This window comes from Neovison vison, chromosome 8 (genome assembly GCF_020171115.1).
Source record: "Neovison vison isolate M4711 chromosome 8, ASM_NN_V1, whole genome shotgun sequence".
Lineage (NCBI taxonomy): Eukaryota > Metazoa > Chordata > Mammalia > Carnivora > Mustelidae > Neogale > Neogale vison.
The window spans coordinates 97,580,978-97,597,565 of NC_058098.1; the positions used below are offsets into that span (position 1 = coordinate 97,580,978).

General features: G+C 34.9%; 1 pseudogene; it reads left to right on the top strand.

The window, feature by feature from the left end:
- Positions 1 to 932: 932 nt before the first annotated feature.
- LOC122915452 lies at positions 933 to 13,825 on the top strand (annotated as a pseudogene).
- The last annotated feature ends 2,763 nt before the right edge of the window (positions 13,826 to 16,588 follow it).

A 16,588-nucleotide genomic window follows, 5' to 3' on the forward strand; every position in this document is an offset into this window, starting at 1 on the left:
TAAATATTATGTCAACTGTCTTCCAAATTAAGATACTGTAATTCTAAGCTCTGCTTTATTATGAGTTTCTATGAACTGTTAAGGCTTGTTTTACTCAATTGGCATTTCAGGATACAAACTCTGATAATAATCCTGAAGAAAATCATGGGAAATAAATTTACAAATCATTAAACTATCAAGACAATACATTAAACTATAAGACAAACTATATAAAAATTGAATTTTCTATATGTCAAAGTTATTCCATAAAAATATTATAGAAAAAATCCCATTTGTGTAAGAAGCTTATGCAAAGAGACTCCTCTGGGACACAGTGCAAAGAAAAGACCTAAAACTCAGAAAAAAACAGGTATTGTTCTGTTAAACCAGGCCTCTCTCTATAAAAGGTATCCCTCCAGGAATTTGATGACTGTTGCACAGTGTAGACAAATAGTGCCACAATAAACGACATGCTTGCTCAGTTCTCCTGCCTCCCAGCTGTATTGTGCTGTTACTTGTTATTTGTGGTTTCTTAACGTGGTGGTGAATTGTGGTTTTAGCTATTCTGATTAAGGATAAGTCTCAGATAAGGTATTCCCACTGGGTGCCAATGAGTGTGGACATTTCTGTTCTCCTGCCCTGCCTCTATATAGCGCTCCAGATTCAGCAATTACTCCTGCCCAGTTTTCCCCTCCCTGTTCTCTTCTCCCAGCTCCCATATGTGTTTCCTAATACATTCCAGCAGTTCCTTTGGTCTACTTGTTTTCCACCTGCCCACACGGACATGAATTAATTAAGCACATTTGCACTCTGTCTTCTTACCCACTTCTAAAATTTTATGTACAGTAGAAATTTTGTATCCTTAAAAAAAGTGTAGAGAAAAGCAGTGATCGTTGCCTTTCTCAACAAAGGTTAAAACTTTTGTTTGTTGGGGAGGACAACAAGAACCCTTCATGGTTCTTCTGGAAGGTATGAGAACCAAATTGATATGACACAATTAGCAAAATGAGGTATATAAGTCATTCTGAACTAAGAGGGGGCAAGTAGGGTTTTAGGGCTATAAAGGGAAGGAAAACAATTCATAGGAGAATGGAAAGAATAAATGTTTGGTAAACCAATGTTCGCTGAGCTGCGCAGAAACAATGGGAGATAGAGAAGACTTTGATCAGACAGGCCTTGCTAGGTTCCTCCCTGTCTACCATACCTACTTCTATTATACTATAGCTATTTATAGTAGTAACTCCCTTCCTAGAACAAATATTCTATCTAAATACTTTAAGGCAGTTAGGGAGAGGGTCAAAGGTTCTGCCTCAGCCTTTGTTTCTTAAAAATAGTCAGTCTAAAATAATCCACCTGCCAAAGAGACACATTTTGCACTGGCAAATTTTGCTCACTTACATGTTCTGTAGGAGATACAGGAGAGAAAGAGCCAGGTGGAGTCTCTTGCTCCTGCATAGCTGCTCTTCTCACCAGTTCCATTCATAATGGACACTTCCTAGGGCTCTACTATAATTTTTTACAAATAATGCTGCAACTAATAGCCTTGCACTCATACAATATTAGATGGATAGATGGCTGGATAGACACAAAAATAGAAAATTTGTTAGTATACACTTTAGATAGATTCTAGAAGGGAAGAGACCTTGTTATATAAATGTGATTTTAGAAAAAATTAAATATTTATGTAAGAAAAACTAATCACAAAGAAAACATTTAATTCCTAACATATAAATACTAATTGAAACATGGATTTAATTTTTTATCAAGGTTAACACAAACACATATACATACACAGACATATTCATATCTGTTCATTAGCTCCCTCTTTAACAATGAAAATATATTTATGTGGGGAATAGCCAGGAAGATTGTGAAGTAGATGAATCATGGGGAAACATGTGTTCTTTAAGTTATTTAAATATGTTATTAAGCTTTAATAATTAACGTCTGGTACTCAGACTAAAAGTGAATTTTATGAATGGAAAAATTTTCAGAAATAGAGAGCCAGGAAATCATCCAAATGCAGACTGTGATAGTGTTAAAATTTTTTAAAATAGGTGGCAAATGTCAGATTATTCAGTAAGTGGCATTGCTTCACCTGTCTAACCATTAACAAAAATGGCTGCTTCACACTTTGTAAAAACTTAATTTCAAAATGGATGAAATGCGAAGATAGAAAATATAAAAATGAGAACTAATTGCTTAATGATGCTTTTATGGGTATTTTTTAAGTTATATTTTTATTTCCTAAATTTTTAATGAAAACTTAAGTTACTGTCAATTTTTTTTTTTTTAATTTAATAGTAGCTTTTGGTTTTTGGCTCAGAGAAGACAAAGCTGCAACTGTCTTCAGTTGTCCAAATACAGGTTCTTGTGAATACCAGACACCTAAATTCAACCCCAGGTAGATCAAAGTCAAATACCTGAGGTGCACCGGTAAGGAAGTCAGTGCTTCCTCTGACCAGGCTGTGAAGATCTATGTACTGGGTCTATCTCCAGAGGAGATTATTGATGATACTGCTAAGGCAGCAGCAACTGGAAGGGTCTGAGGATAATAGTGAAACCAACCATTCAGAACAGACAAGCCAAGATTGAAGTGCTACATTCTGTCTCTGCCCTGGTTATCAAAGCCCTCAATGAACCACCAAGAGACAGAAAGGAGCACAAAAGCATTAAGCACAGTGGAAATACCACTTTTAATGAGATTGTTAAAATCAGCCCCAGTCTTTAGTCATTTTTAGCCACAAAACTCTCTGGAACCATTAAAGAGATCCTGAGGACCACTCAATCTGTGGGGCTGTTACCTTGACTGCAACTACCCTCATGACAGCATTGATGACATCAATAGACTGCATTAGACTGCTCAGCTAGTTTAGAAATACAAAGGAAAATATTCCAATAAAGGATTTGACAAAAAAACACAAAATTTAATAGTAATAAACTTCATAAATATGGGAATAATGGAAAAGTTGGGTATTGATTCTGTTGGACCTGCACTTAACAACAATGAAGTTGTCCATCCACATAAGACAAATTAAATGTAGTGAGATAATGTGTAAGCATTTTAAATACTATAAGACTCAATACTTAACTGTTACTCTCTAGTTGCATTAGAATATTAATGAATTAGGTGGGAAAGAATAGGAAAAAACTAGTATAGTTCAGAAGGTTATTAGAGCAATCCACATAAAGCACAAGCTGAATCTGAGAATGGCTTCAGTAGCACAGTGAAATCTCAGGGAGACTTGTTTATTTTATTTTTGCCAGATGCATAAAGCCATCAGAAGTAATACCGAGTAAGCCATCTAGTATTATATTCCTATCTTTTCCCTTACACTCTAATCTACCCCTGCTCACGCACTTCCAATACAACCAAATTTGGTGTTTGGTGTGCCTGTCTTGCACCTGGATTTTTAGATCACCTGAGCAAGAATAATCTAATTATATGGCAGACCTTGTAGTTCTGCATGTTAATCTAGACTCAGGGAAATCATCATCATCATCATCACCATCATTATCATTATTAGTGCTAGGCATATTTTTAAGCACTTCATAGCTCTTTTTTTTTTAAGATTTTATTTATTTATTTGACAGATCACAAGTAAGCAGAGAAGCAGGCAGAGAGATGGGGGGGAAGCAGACTCCCTGCTGAGCAGAGTCCCATGCGGGGCTTGATTCCAGGACCCTGGGATCATGACCGGAGCCGAAGGCAGAGGCTTTAACCCACTGAGCCACCCAGGCGCCCCTAAGCACTTCATAGGTCTTAATTCACTTCTTCCTCACAAAAGTTTTATATGATATTTTCCTCCATTGTATAGATAACAGGAATAAAATATAGAGGAGTCATGTAAATTACCCCCAAAAATGCACAGCAATTACCTGACAGGGTCAGACAGCCTGGCTCCTAGAGTCCGACTCTGACTGGGCTACTGTTCCTGAGGAGGCTGACACACTTACTGTATTAGGCATACTTTTTTCTGACAGCTCTCAGATTTGCTGAGTCAATACTCAGGTATCTTCCAAATTGCATTTTACTTAGACTTAATGATTTCCCTGCTTCTTTTCTTAGCTCATTTCTCCCTACCCTATAATCCAACTTAACACTATTCTTAAATGTTGAACACTGACATTTGGAATTTTTCTTGTCTATGTGAGTTAATATATGATTCTTCAAAAAGTTGTTTTGTTTTGTTTTGTTTTTCTCTCAAATACTCAGAAGGCTAAAGACAGAAAACATGACTACAGCGTCCTCGGAGCAACAAAGCCAAGATTAGCTGGGTTAAGTCTATCACGACTTAAAATCAACTACTAAAATATCTAATGGAAAAATCTATTGCAAATTTGAAAAGATCACCTCAGTCCAGACCACTGGTTGGTATTATAAAAGCACCATATCATTTCTCCATTAAATAGCATGACTTAGAGCAAAAGCCAGCATATGGGCTGTTGGCCCTACTGACTTGAAATCATGTAGATGTGATATCCAGTCACCCATAATAAATGTGTTCTGCTTCAGGACAAGACGGAAAGATAACTATATCAGGCCATAGTGATAACAGTTTGTAAGAAAGGTCAATAAATAAGTGAATAGATATTAAAAGCCTAAGACATTTTAGCAAGTTCATATTTGGGTTGATTTCAATGCTAACAGTACTCAACTTGAAATAGTTTGTCTAGCAGATAGGAAGACATAGGAAAATGGGAAGGAAAATTAATAGATGAGGTATATAAAATACTTTTTCACAACTGATAAAACCTTGCCTAAGGGTCTATGTCATTAATGTATAATATATCTTCTCTTGATCTCACTATTCACATGATTTTAGTTTTATGTCTTTTTTAAATTAATAATTAAATTATTTTATTGCCAATATCTATAAAATTATCATTAAATGTGGACATTCTATGAATTATAAACCATTTGAAGAGGGTATGCAAATCTCTATACATTTTAATATGAAGATTATAGAAATTAGCTTTCACAAAGTAGGGCAAGGAGGCTCTAAACTAAAATTAGACAATTATAAAAAAGGTAAAAAAAAAAATTCATTTGGAAAACCAAAATGAAAATAAAAGCCTGTACTATAAACAGTTTAAATTTTAAATACAATTTTAATTTATAGTACATATTTATAGTTAATTTAATTATGTTAAAGCTTTAAGAGCAAAATGGGATGAGGTTTCTAATATTTAAACAGATGCACATGAAGAACATACTAATGTAATCTTTTAAGACAAAATTGATCATTTTGTCACTGATATTTTTGGTAATGATCCTGATGATGCTGATAATAATATTTGTGTTTGATAATCAATATTAATCTTCAGATTTAAGCATGGATACACATATTTTGTGTGAATAGTTAATGCTCTATTTTGTGGAGAAGTCTCTATTTTACATCTTGAATTTTCTCTTATATTTAGTTTATTTTAGCACACAGCTAATAAAATCACTTCACATGAGATCATGTAAAAGCAGAGTACTATATGGGACGCCTGGGTGGCTCAGTTGGTTAAGCAGCTGCCTTCAGCTCAGGTCATGATTCCAGCATCCTGGGATCGAGTCCCACATTGGGCTCCTTGCTCAGCAGGAAGTCTGCTTCTCCCTCTGCCTCTGCTTGCCACTCTGTCTGCCTGTGCTCACTCTCTCTGACAAAAAAAAAAAGTTTAAAAGCAAAGTACTATGGAAATCAGAGTACTCTGTTAAAGCCACATTCATCTTCTCTACAAACAAAAAAAAAATTTACCATACACTGAATCATGAAAAAACTTGTCAAAAATTAGAGAAATAAACATTAGTAATTTTTAAATTCATAAGGAGAGTAGATGAGTTGACTTTTCCTGAGCCAGAACCTACGCTAATAATCTCTCTTTATAATTAGTTTATGCCTATTAGGTTGAGAAGAGAAACCTGCATTCTTACTGACATTGAAAAATATGGTTAATTAGCTAATTTCTTAATTGTAAAATTAACATCTTACTTGAAAATAATTCATTTCAGAGGAAAGCAATTCATTCAAGGACAAAAATTACTCATGAAAAAGTTCAGAGGAACAACTGATATATAGTATTTTATTTCTATTTGCACATGCTTCCAGGTATAAAAGCAATTTTTTAAAAAGATTTTATTTATTTATTTGAAAGAGAGAGAATGAGACAGACAGCATGAGAGGAGAGAGGTCAGTGGGAGAAGTAGACTCCCTGCCGAGCAGGGACTCTAGGATCAGGACCTGAGACAAAGGCAGTTGCAAAACCAACTGAGCCACCCAGGCACCTCTATAAAAGCAATTCTTAAGGAAATCTTGGTTCAAAGGAATCTATCACAATGAAGAGTTTGTAGACAAGAACTATATTGTTGGTTTTGGGGTGGGGAGAATCTCAGCATATTTTGACCATCTTTTCTCTACTTTTGTCAATGGATTATTTTTATAAGGGTTTCTTACATATTTTTTATTCATACAGACAATAATCAGACAATAATCATGCCAACATACTACTTTAAAAAATGCATTATAAAATGTGCTCACAGCATATGATCACTCCATGTGACATCCATCTAGTTAATCCTATGCTTTGGATTAAGCATTTCTAAGTCCCTCTCCTTCATCATTCCTATAAATTCACAAAGAAGCTTTTCCAACTTTATCTGCAAGTACCTTTCCAGTCAGCATGCTTCTGTGCAGTCATCATCCCAACCCAAGTGCAAATCACCACCGTCTCTTGACTAGCTTACTCCAGTAATTTTTCTAAATGCCCCATTTTCATGTACTCTTCTCCACCCCCTCCTCCAATCTTTCATTCAAATTGCAGCCTAAACAATATTTACAAAGTGCAAATCTGACGTCAACCTTCTCTTTTCCATATGTTAGACTTAAAAAACTGCCAAGCATCAAGGCTAACACTTCTCAAGATCAATTCTCAATTATCACTCACATTGCTTTGAACCCAAGCCTTAAAAATGCATGCCAGATTGACAGAACTCATGTACAGGTTGAACCAGTGTTGCAGGAGAATTTGAGTGAGGATGAACGTTCGGTTAGCCCTATCTAGGTAAGGTAGACTCATATTAACAAGTTTTAAAAAGACATAGCAATTGTTCAAAATGGACTCAAATCACATGTCTTTCCTGGAGTGCACAATTTGATTATGCCACACAAAATACCTCGTTTTCCAAAAATAAGCCTCCAAACACCATTACTTCCACCAACAACATCACTTTCCAGCAAATTGTTACTAGCCTTCAGACAAATAATTCTCTCACCGCCTTTGAAAAATGGAGCAATTGGAGGTCTCAACAGTTACTGCATCCATCTCAAAGTCCTAAATCACTTCAGTGTTGTTCACTCCCTTATAAAATGACTATATTTACTTGATATTTTGTAATTAAAAAGTGAACTATAATTTTAACTATGACTACAATGCTTAAATAAAATCACAGAAAAATAAGAGGAAAAAATTTAAAGGCATATTTATAATGCATAATTATAATATAAATATGAAACCATGTTTAATATGTTTATTTAGATGAATTATGGTGTATGTGTATATACACATATATACACACACACATATGTATTTATTTATTCACTATACACATGATAGAGAAAGGAAACTCATGGAGGTAAATTCTTCAGTCCATATTCCTGCAATTATTCATGGAGCCATTATTGGGCTTTATGATTTCCTTCCTCTATTATGCATTTTATATTTCCTTCCCATTCAGGGAATTCTTTCACTGGGATTCTTTATCTGGTACAGATAAGTGAATCTTCAGTCTTTAGAGATGTGAATACTTGGTGATACTATTTTACTATAGACCTCTAGTAACTTTTACTACTAGATATGATACTGTTAGGAAGTATCTCAGGGGTTTATAGGGTCCCACTAACAGTCCTTTCTGCCTTCTTTTTGTTAGAATGATAATTTTTGCCCTTAAGAGTGAAAATCAAATATGCCAGGCAGCACAAGGCTCCTCTTTGTTGCCTGTTCTAACATTGCATGAGGAAATTAAAGTGACCAGAGACAGATTCAACTTCCAATTGAGTGGAAGTGATGTGATATTCATGGTGGAATCAGAATCTACCAACATTTTTTTTGTTTCATTCACTGTAACATGATTTTAGTCGATCCTTCTCTCTCTGCGTTTCCTAAGTCTACTACTCTCCAATCTTCAGTAAAAGTAAGTATTTCAAAGAAGAATAAAAATATTCAACATTTATTAGCACTGAATATGTGCTAGGTACTTTTCTAAGCATTAGATATTAACTCATTTTAGCCTCCAACTGATTCTGTAAGATAGGTATTAATACTACCCCAATTTTAAAAGGAGCAAAAGAAGCATAGAGATTCCTTGCCACAAATTAATAAATCCTAGTGGCAGGGCTGAGAGTGGAATCAAGGCAAAATCAAAATGCCATGCCTTTGATTTAATCATAAAAATAAAATCATAAAAATACCTCCAATCTGGACTGTTCAATGATGACCTATCTCTTTCTGAATAATATCTAAATACCTTAACATGACTTACAAAGATGTTTCTCCAGCATACTTCAGCATCCTTCACGTACTACACTGCAGACATTCTGAAATATTTTTATTTTCATGAAGGTTCCAAGACTCTTGGTTGATTCTGAGTCTTTACCCAGCTATTTCCACTTTCCTATAATACATAAAGTATAAAATCAATAGACATTAATTGAATAGATCAATGAATAAATAGTTGTATGGATAAATAAAAGAATTTATCAAATTTAATTACTATTATGCATACAATACATTAGATACAAAGTACCTTATATATAGATTATATATATAATCTAATATATTATATTCTATATTATCTATTTTATTTTTGCAGATATATAAATATACATTATAAATGACATTTGTAAATGTGACTTGTTTAAAGCTGTAAATATATCAGAAGTTAAAAAGTAAACCAAATTCAGGGTGACACAGTAAATGCGACATCCTATTTCTAAATGTTACTAAGGTACATTTTGGGATTTTGTTTCGTATTTTATGAGCAAAAGAATTTTGCTAGGTATCATGATGGATTGAAAGTATAAATCACAGGCGCTCTCTCTCTCTCTCTCTCTCTTTTTCAGATTTTTACCTGGGAAGCTATGATTCAATGGAAATACAAAATATAAGGTAGTATGAATTGCATCTAATAAGGGTTGCAGAAGATAAATGCAAGTAAACTTCTGAGAACTGAAAGAAAGACTAGCAATGACCAGGAAAGCCTTCAGAGAGAGATGAATTTGGCTCGAACTAGGGAGTGGTAAGAATGTATTCTATAATGTAGAAGCAATAACACAAACAAGTATGGGAAACATGTAGTCTATAAGGCTTGTAAATATTCTGCAGGAGATGGGAGTATTTTTAGACCGGGAAAGAACACAGGTACACACGACACAGACAGGCCAGAAAACAGAAGTGCAGTCTGTGTGGAGACAGTGTCAGGCAGCAGCCACTCAAAAGCTTTCTGATTTTTCTCAGCACAAAGACACTGTAGCATTCCCCAATAAACTGGACCAATCAAATTATTCCACCTTATATTATATTTATATTAATTAGTAACAACCACAAAGTCAAGGGGAAGAGTCAGTTAAAAAAATGCCTTTTCTTTACAAATCCATCAGTACAAGAGGGTTCATTGAAATAATTTTCCCAAATCTTTAGGATATTGATGCATTAAAATAAATAATTGAATATTATGTCCATAAATAAACAACTTTTATAAGATATCCTTTAACCTAGGTCAATTTTCATGTACATGGAAATTAATTGTTATTTCTAACTTAGGAAAATCCAGAGTACTTCTGCACTAGAATCTCAACTTTGACCAACTGCATTGTTCTAGTAAACTCTAGATCTTCTCACCGGCTTGTGAAATTGAACAAAGATGAATTGTCTGCAGGCTTTTAGTGAGACTGATCTGTTTTTATATCCTATGCAAGTACTAACCAGCTAATTATTTTTAAGCTCTCTCTACTTTAGACTCTCCTTTTCCAAAACTGTTTAAATTACTGAAACAAGTAGAAGAAGTTGAGATATCTGCTTAAGTGAGACTACTATTTTTCTCCTTAAGTAAATAATAGATGTTTCTTAAGAATCTTTGATAAGTAAAGTTAAAATGATATACAATTATAGCATTAAAACTAAAAATATTTGTGATCATTTGGTCAATTATTAGGTAATTGGTAATAGGGAGTTTCTAAATAAATTTTACCTTTATTGGAAAGAAACATTCTCAGATTTTATAATCATTCTTGATAATATTGGCTAGAAAGAATAATTTTAAATCCAATTCTTTTTTAAAGATTTTATTTATTTATTTGACAGACAGAGACCACAAGTAGGCAGAGAAGCAGGCAGAGAGAGATGAGGAAGCAGGCTCCCTGCTGAGCAGAGAGCTCGATGCAGGGCTCAATCTCAGGACCCTGGGATCATGACCTGAGCCGAAGGCAGAGGCTTTAACCCACTGAGCCACCCAGGCGCCCCTCAAATCCAATTTTTTGTTAGCTTTTGTATGCATCTTAAAATCACATGATTTGAATGAAAACAGTTAGTAAAAGAAATCTATGCAAAACACTTTATATTCTTTATATAGTAACTAATCATGCTCCCGCTTACAGTTCCAAACACATATATCCAGACAAAAATTGACTTGAGTTTGCTGGCCTTAGTTTCCTACCAAAAAGATTCCTGTGACTGGATTCCTAATGCAAAATACAAATTAAACAGACTTAGTAGCTTTTAATTCAAGATGGGGAACTAGACTCATGCCTTGACTCCTTTTGATAAACACTTTAATTTTCTGTAAAGAAATACAAAAGGAAATGACTCAAAAGAACAGCAAGAAGCAGTGGAGGTGAGCAATAATGGACAGGGTGCTTCTAGGAAAGAAGAGGCAGATGAAATGATGGTATTTAATGGCACAGAGTAGAGGAAGCTCCAGACTGCAGCTGAGAGAGAAACTTCTCCATAATATAGGGAAAAAACCAAGAAGCGAATTACAAAGTTTAGTGAGAGGCAGAAAACAAGTTATATAGATGATGGGAAAACTCAATATTATCATCAAAAACATTTCCTTATTTTCATTTGTAAAGGTTAAAAATATCCCAGTCATTATCCCCAATTTGATCACCTTTGGAATTCGACTATATGAGAACCATGCAAGGCTAACTATAACGTTTGTATTGAGAAAAATAATAATGATGAATTTGCATTGGCCAATATGAAACCACTCTAAAGGTTATATTTAAATCTGCCTGATACTGTCTCAGAAATGTTCAGATCAATATTGGAATAATATGAAACAAGAATCAGTCTTAAGTAAGCAAAATACAGTAATATATGCCAAATATATGCTAAATACATTACTTCATTGCCAGATTCAATCACAAAACTCTAAATACATCTAAGTAAGTCCAGATATGCTTATACCTTTCTTAACTTCTATAGGTATTCTGACTTTGTTTTGCTGATTTGACCTACCTATTTCAAAAGGGGAGTTTGCTAAATGTGTCCACTGAAATTATTCATTTTCCTTTTATATCTAATAGTTTATCATAATACTTTAGGGTACATAGAGGTTTCTATAGTTAATCTTGTCTGATTGTATCTTTAATCTTATTAAAATATAATTACAATTTTAGTTTGATATTATTATGTGCATTTTTTATATTAATATGATAGATCCTGCTTTTGTCTAAAATATCCTTGTTCACTGTTTTTATTAAAATTCCTTTAACCATTTTTCTTTCTTCTGTTTACATATTTTAGGGAGAAAAAAAGAAAATTCATTCATTCAAACATTATGATTCCTCTATTTTTGGAATTCTTATTTACATTTGCTTTAAATTTTCCAGCTGAATCATATGCAATTATTTAGTATTTAGACATAATTACATGTTTTGTGCTTAATGGATTCTCATTTTTTTTTATTCATGTCTTCTCTTTCCTTAGATTTAAGGACGTTTTTGTCTTTTTTTTCCCCAGAGAAGATATATGGTATACTTATTCTATGAACCCCCACTTGTCAAGAATATATTTATTTTGCCCAACTTTTGATCAAAGTTTGCCCAACCATAGGATGCTAAGTTCAAATATTTATTCTTGGAATTTGAAGGTAGTGATCCACTGCTTTTAGCATCGTATATCTCAAATGAATAGTCCGAAAACGACCACGACCTAATTCCTCTATAAATATTTTCCCTTTTTGTCAAGTTGTAGGACAATCGTACTTCTACTTATCTTTGAGTTCAGTATTTATTTGAGCATATTAATGTACTTGTCTCACATTAATGAACATTTTGAAAAACACTTTGGTCCCTTTCCATGATTTTTTCTGAAATTTTGGCATATTTTCTTCAATTATACTTCTGTACTTGTGCATGTGTCTTGTCTCCTCTCTCTCCCTTTGGATTTGCTAATAACTAGTAAGAGGATATGGATATTGAAAACACTCAATTTTTCTTTCATAAATTTTATCTTTGCGTTGTATTATACTATTTTATGTGGGAACACCTCAGCTTTTTCATATGATTAACATGGTAACTATATTTTTCCTCCTGTATTTCTCAATCCCTATCCTAAATACTCCTTAACATTTACCTAACGAGCTTGCCGTTTTAAAGAGAGTTCTCCTCTCTCTCTCTCCTTCCTTGTCTTTGTCTCTCAGTATTGGTTCTTTTGTTTCAAATGCACAGAATCCCTTGTTTTTTTCTTCCTAAGGCTACTAATTCAAAGATGATTTTCTTTTTCTTTTTCTTTTTCTTTTTTTAAGATATTTATTTGAGAGAGAGTGAGAGAGATCACAGAGGAAGAGGGAGAAGCAGACTCCTGACTAAGTAAAGATCCTGATCTGAGTCAGCAGACACATAAGTGACTAAGCCACCCAGGTGCCCCTTTTCTTTTCCTTTAATTTTTTTTTTTTTCTCTTCTTTCTTGCCTTGATGATAGTCCCAATTCCGTTGATGTTCATCAAAAGCTTTATAATCCTTATTTCTTGGATATACTTATACACAGAGACATGTAACTGGGTTATGATTTTTCGTACGTATAATGAAAGTCACAGACTGCTGATGCTAATTGTGGAAGCCCTGGCTAGCATCGTGAGTAAGGATGTGAAGTCAGGCCATTTTAAACCTGTGCGGGGAGGGGGCGGGGGGAGAAGTCGGCCTTCTGTTTTGAAGAGGCTTCACGTCAATAGTTAAATATCTCTGTGTTGGGGCGCCTGGGTGGCTCAGTGGGTTAAGCCGCTGCCTTCGGCTCAGGTCATGATCTCAGGGTCCTGGGATTGAGTCCCCATCGGGCTCTCTGCTCAGCAGGGAGCTGCTTCCTCCTCTCTCTCTGCCTACTTGTGATCTTTCTCTGTCAAATAAATAAATTAAAAAAAAAAAAATCTCTGTGTTTCTAACATAAAGTAAGACACCTAAACAAAAAATGCGCAACACCAACAGCACCGTCCTATGAATTAATACAATGTGAATATTTATCAGTCACCGTTCAGGTTAAGAAACAGAACCCACAAGTGCCTCTCAGGCTTTCTCTAAACCTCACTCCACGCTATCCAAACCAAAGTAATTACTATTCCGACGTTACATTAATTCCTGGTCAAATACAGGAATATACACTAATTTATATTCATTTTAAAGAACGAACCTTAACGATGGCCCAAAGGATAGCAGCGTCCAGGATGGGGAGCCTAGCCGAATGGCATGTTGGGCTGCTGCAGCCTTGGACCTCGGACCTCGGCAGAGGTAGAAAAGCCACCCAGGGTTCCCCCTCAGAAGCCTGCGAAGCCCCTCAGACTCTTCAGACTCCCCGAAGGCTGTAAACTTGCAGCCCGCGCATGCGCAACTCACGCCCTCAGTCTGGCTTCCGGGAGGTTCGCGTTTGGGTGCCGTTTGGGTCACAATGTATACAGGTACCTAACACGGCACCTTTGTTAACAATCTGAGGGGTTTGAAGTGGCCGGGGGGTGGGAGGTTGGGGTACCAGGTGGTGGGTATTATAGAGGGCACGGCTTGCATGGAGCACTGGGTGTGGTGAAAAAATAATGAATACTGTTTTTCTGAAAATAAATAAATTGGAAAAAAAAAAGATACTTTCTGCGTTGGGGTTCAAGTTGGGGGAGAACGGTTTTGAGAACTGCGGGAGCATTGAGGATTGCATTACAGATGTTGTGCACAGAGCTCCTTAAGGAGTCTGGGAGGAAGGCCCTTTGAAGCCCACGTGATTTCTCCTCCGAAATTAAAAAAAAAATAAGGAGAGAGAGAGAAAGAAAGAAAGAAAGAAAAAGAAAGAAAGAAAGAAACAAAGAGGCATCCCTAAACATTTAAACATCACCACTTAGGTTTGTTCTTTGAACTTAATGTAAATGAAATCATGTATTGTGGGTGACTGTATGTCTGCCACCTTTCACTGAATGTTTCCAATATTCATTCATGTTATTCCATGTTACATCATTTCGTTTATTTACGTTGCTGCATAATAATCCATTTTATGAGTATATCACCCTGTATTTATCCATTAATTCCCTGATCATGGGCTTTTAGGCTATTTCCAGTTTGGAGCAGTAAGGAACTGTGCTGATGTAAACACTACCTCATAGATCTCCAGGGAGAGCTTTAATTTGCATCCATTCACGAAGCCGGAAATCACCTACAGGTATTCGTGTGTTTGTCTCTCATCCGTGGAAGATTGTGATGTTTTATCCTCAATACAAGAACAGAAAATTTTCTGGATTTTATCTGAGTTCAAAAGTCACAAGCTTAAAAGGAGGAGGCAATTTTCCCAAGCTGTGTAATTAATTACCCTGCTGGCTGCTCCATGGCTTTCCCTCACTCTGGGCTTCTTCTGAAGCAGACAAACTGAAATTGGCTATTATGTTGGGAAAACTCACTGTAATGTGTATGCTGTATGGGATTGCAGTTTTATCAGCTGTTAACTTAATGGCATTTCTTTTAGATCAAGAAACTTCTCAAATGTCCTTATTCTTCAATAGCATCCTTCCAAGTGCTTCAGTGATGCCTTGGGTTTATTTGTATCTCAGTAATCATTTATTAGGCAATAGGAGGGGTAAATGAATTGACTCACAGTTATTCTGAAGCAGAATTAAGGTATTTAACAAGTGAGTGGAGAGGCAAAGGATAGAAAGCAATAATAGCAGCAGTCACAACAATGGTAATAGAAATCTGGAGCTGCTAAATGGTCTATATACTCAGATCCATGGGGCTCCCTGAGTTGATATAAAAATTAATTCTATCATAGGCCTACCTAGAAATACCCAGAATGAGGTGTATAGTTGCATAGGTCAGCACCTGTTCTATCCTCCCCCTAGTGTCCATCTGTACTAAAGCAGCAGGCCAGCTAAAATTTCTTTTTTTTTTTTTTTTTTCTGGACATTCTTACAGCAGGATTTTGAGTGTGATTTAAAGAGGAGGCTTTGCCTTGTCTGCTTCTGATGTCTCTCTTCTCCAGCATAATTGAGGAATTATTGGGTAACAGAAGTCAGACAATAATATCCTCCTTGGATCTAAATGGTCGTTCATTCACTTATGACAGTAACAGATTTCTGATGTCTACATCACAGATAAAATTGTGTATTCTGGGGCCAATAGTTCCAGAAGTAGCTTCCTTATTTCTCATCTTTGTAATTGTACAGAGCTGACACCATCTTTATTAGGCTGGATTGGCAATGTTAATCTAAAAGTCGTTCCCAGAAATTCCATTTACAGAGTATTTCTCCAACTCTTCTAAAGATTGTATAAAAACTAATGTTCTGTATTAATCATTTCCTGACTAAAAACACTAGGGTTGTTTCTGCTTTCTCCAAGTTAACTCTGACTTAAAAAAAAAAAAAGTATTTGATACAAAACAAAAGACAAAAAAATCCTCAAGAATAAAAATCCATGATTAGTTGTCTCATCTGATAGGGTTTGTAGGCAATGAGGATTTTTCCACTAAGGAAATAAGGGTACTATGAATAATAGGAAGAATAAATACTAAGATTTAGGAATACATCAATACATACATAAGTGTTGAAATGTATTTAATTTATGTGATTCATTCATTCAACAGTATGTGAAGCCATACATAATTGATTACACACTGGATGATATTGTTCATATGAAATTTCTAGAAAAGGCAAGAATCAGGGAAATTTGTGGATGATGGAAATATTCCAAAGCTAGATTATGGTTATCATTGTATAATTCCATAAAGTTACTGAAAACCAGTTCAATGCTTATAATGGGTGAATTTTATGGTATTTATGTTATCCTTTAAAGCTGTTTTTTAAAGTTTTTAAGCTATTTATTTTAAAATACTGATAAGCTACAACTCTTTAAATATCTAATCAAAAAAATGGAATGTACATAGCACAAACATTCAGAAAAGACGTATACTAGAATTATTATTTTAAAATCAGAGACTGTTGTGTTCAACTTAAGCTGAGAACACTCAACTGGATAGTTCTCTAGGAAAATAGAGAGTCTAACTTAATATACAAAAATATTGAATAATACCATTAACTTCAGAAGAAATTTTTAAAAATACATTTAAAGAGACTTTCTTTTCCCAAAATACCAAGGCTTAG